The sequence below is a fragment of the Poecilia reticulata genome, linkage group LG13, assembly GCF_000633615.1.
Source record: "Poecilia reticulata strain Guanapo linkage group LG13, Guppy_female_1.0+MT, whole genome shotgun sequence".
In the NCBI taxonomy this organism is placed as follows: domain Eukaryota; kingdom Metazoa; phylum Chordata; class Actinopteri; order Cyprinodontiformes; family Poeciliidae; genus Poecilia; species Poecilia reticulata.
This window is the reverse complement of record NC_024343.1, coordinates 7165634-7169291: the sequence shown is the minus strand read 5'-3', so window position 1 is coordinate 7169291 and position 3658 is coordinate 7165634.

The following is a 3658-nucleotide window of genomic DNA, read 5'->3' as shown; positions in this document are numbered from 1 at the left end:
CAACAACAACAAAACACCCACATCTCACCCCTTAACCCAACATGTAAACAACAAAATGTTGTTGTGCGGAAGATGCATTGATAGTGTGTCAGTAGGGATAATCTGTGCCTGATTTAGAAAAAGCTAAGAGGGAAGTAGAACTAGAAGCTGCAGCTAGGCGCGGATTAATCCACGAATGGAAAAGAAGAGAAAAAAAATCTAAATAAACTATAAGCTTTAACATATCTCTGCCTCCCTCCAGCCAGAGACACTATTAAATGAAGRGAAAAATGGTTTGAACCTCACCGATGTAATCCTTTGCTTGGAACAGATTTTTATTCGCACTTTCCTTCTGATGCAGGCGCAAGTTGTAAATTGGAATCATTGCGCTGCCGCCTCTGGGCCCAGTTTAAAGAAAACAAAACTTCTCTCTCTCTCTCTCTCTCTCTCTCTCTCTCTCTCTCTCTCTCTCTCTCGTTGTCAGCCTCTCGCTTTAATCTCGGGATGGTTTGGCACAGATCGAGCAACAGATTGAGATGACAGAATACTTAACTAAAGGGAACGAAAAGGAATTCTGAAATGTGTTAATTGATTCCCTTAACAAGAATATTAAAATTTTAAAAAATCTGAATAGATGTTTTTTTTTTCGTTCTCTCTAATCAGAAACTAATTTTAGACGCCTCGATTAAAGCAGGTACCCGCTCCCATCAGAGCAGCCCGGGAGATTTGGAGTTTATGAAGTGCAGACCAGTGAGCGTCTCTACTGCGAGATAATTCATCTGAGATAATGAAAGAGGCTGTGGAGATGCATGCAATCATTCACTGTAATCATGGCTGGTTTATTTGTCTCTTCTCTCCTCTGCAGACTCAGCTCGGAGTCACCGGAGTCACCACGCCACGCGTGAGGGACGCGGTCCGAGGAAGGAGAGGACAAAACAAGGTTCAGTCCTGAACCGAGCAGGTGATTAGCTGCTTTCTGTGAGCATGTTGAAGGCCTATCCAAAGCCCAGAGCGAGGCACAGAGCCGAACCACGGCTGAGGCAGCCGCTCTAGGCCGGGCTACCGAGGGGGGAGGGGGGGGGACTCCGGGTTTAGAGAGAAATGATCATCCGGGACTGGCGCTGTGATCAGCTGAGAGTACCGGAGGAGAGGAGGGAGGCAGAGGGGTCCACCGGTCCGCTCCCCATTTCTGCTGATATCGATTTATTMTTCTCTTTTATTTTCCTTCYTTTTCTTTTATCTTCTTTTCTTTCATTCCCTTTTCTTTTTCTTTATTTAATTTCCTTCTATTTTCTTCAAATATTTCGCTCAGGGAAACAAAGAGAAATAAAGGATTTTACCCGAAACGGCCTTTGATTTCTGACGTTTTCCCTGCTTCAGACTCTGATCTGGGCCTTAGAAATGTATGTAGCCTATTTATTCATTTTTGTCCATGAATCAAAATTCATTCACACTGACTGACAGGAACCAGCAACAATAAGATCTAATAGGCTGTTTATTTTATTTTATTTTTTTACAAATTGCACGCAGCCTATGAAGTTCCGCTAAGTGCTTTGAAGTGAACTGGGCGGAAGTGGCGCAGTTTAACGGAGTGTTTCCTTTTCGGTTGCACTATGCAACACGGTGGCATCTTGGCGGTGTAAAACCCACATGTGACGGGTTACCCGGGTCAGTGCTTGGGTTGAGWCAAGCCCACACCCACTCCAACACGTCGTCAGCCCCAAAACATATTCCGATGTGAACTCAGCGCAGATTATTGAACCAGCAACAACTCTGAGCAAACATTTTTCCAGACTCCCCAACTCCGCTGCGGCCTGTGCTGAGAGAAATCCGATGGGATTTATAGATCATCTCCCTACAGCTGTCGCTTCTCAGCCGGTCAACCCCTGCTGACCCCCCGCCTCCACTATAGATCGACCTCAGCATCGCAAACGCTCCAATATTCGGAGGTTCGATCAGACCCAGAACCATCAGCAGACAGCGCCTCCGCTGCAGCCCGTTTTATTCGGGGTGTGTTTGGGGGTGGGGGTGGGGGGAGGTGTCGTGTAATACATCATGTATTAGCGGCTCTGAGCTCGGGAACAGGAACCCGCCGCGAGACTCTGGGGTCAGTCAGAGAAAAGGGCGCGATCAACATCTCGTTTCATCCTCTAGGGGGCGAATTCAGTCCGGACAAAGAAAGGGCGCACAGGCCGTGACACTTTTTATTTTGACATTATGTTTTCATTTTTATTGTATGGCCTCCAAACTGAAGCATCGCTGATCCTCAGTGAAGCATTCAGTAAAGAAAAAGCACAGAAGATCTATGATGATCTATTTTAGGAAGCTTTTATAGTTAATATTACAAATCCAATTATAAACATAATCATTTTTCTATTATTATTATTATTATTATTATTATTATTATTATTATTATTATTATTATTATTATTATTGTTGTTGTTGTTGTTCTTGCCATCATCATCATCATCATCATCATCATCATCATCATCATCATCATCATCATCATCATCATCATCATCATCATCATCATCATCATTATTTTATATGCCTGTGTTGAATGAAAAGCTTTTTTTCTATCCTGTAATAGGTTATATTAATAAAAAATAGAACATTGGTTTTTCTTTATTAGTCCGAACAAAAATAGTTTTTTGTGAAGATGCTGCAGAATCAGCCTCACTGAGATTATCCTGCACACTGGGCCTAGAGCAGCCTGTAAAGCAGTTCCCCTAGTTTAGATTAATGGTACTGCGCGATTATTCTGCAGTCGGGGTGAAAGGGCTGGGATCACTAATGATTATAATATAATGTGTGGCGATAACCACTCCCTTTGAGATATTATCGCCCGCTGGCCAATGCTCAGGGGACGAGCTGCATGGCTGCAGAGAGCCTGATAGCTGCTGCCGCTTCGGCTGCTGCTGCAGCGGATTTTCAGAAATGAGGGGGGAAAGCGTGGAAAGCGGGAGTGCTGGCTGCTGATACATGCATTAAAATATGGAGAGGAGAAAGCTGGGCTCTCATTTATTGGCCCTTTTTGTTTCCCTTGTCTGTTTCCTGGAAATTATAACGCCATAAAGATTTATATATATTTAATGCAAGAACACCCTGGACCTTTCAAATCACAGCAGGGATTTTAACCAGAACAGCACGTTCTTATTGTTTTTAACTGCAGCAATCTTCCAGGGATTTAATTGCTCCCAGAATGCAACATTTAGCTCTTTAAAGGGCTCGTGGCTGCGAGAAGAAAAATGCTACATGAAAACATTGTTTCGAAAAAAAAAAAAATGTTCCCAACGATTATTTGTTTGCTAGAGAAACTGAAATGATAGATATGCTTTTATTCAAAAGACAGGAACATAATATTTTCATCATTTGAGGCCTTCTAACAGCCCACGTGAGATTTGGTTTCACCTTTTTGTAAAATTCATTGTATTCCTTTTAGCTTCAATTGAGTTCTTTCCCACTCACTATGAATCTCATGCCTACACTTAATCTCCGTGGTGCCGTTTTAGAGACAAATAAAAGTAATAATAATAATAAAGAACTATTATCTAATGATAATTGCACTRCTCTAATAAAAGCTGATRAATTATACTGTGAACTCTCTAATGTGGAACATCTCRGAAGGCCTKAGAAATACATTAATATTAAATCTGGGGAAATTATGAGAGTTTCTCCT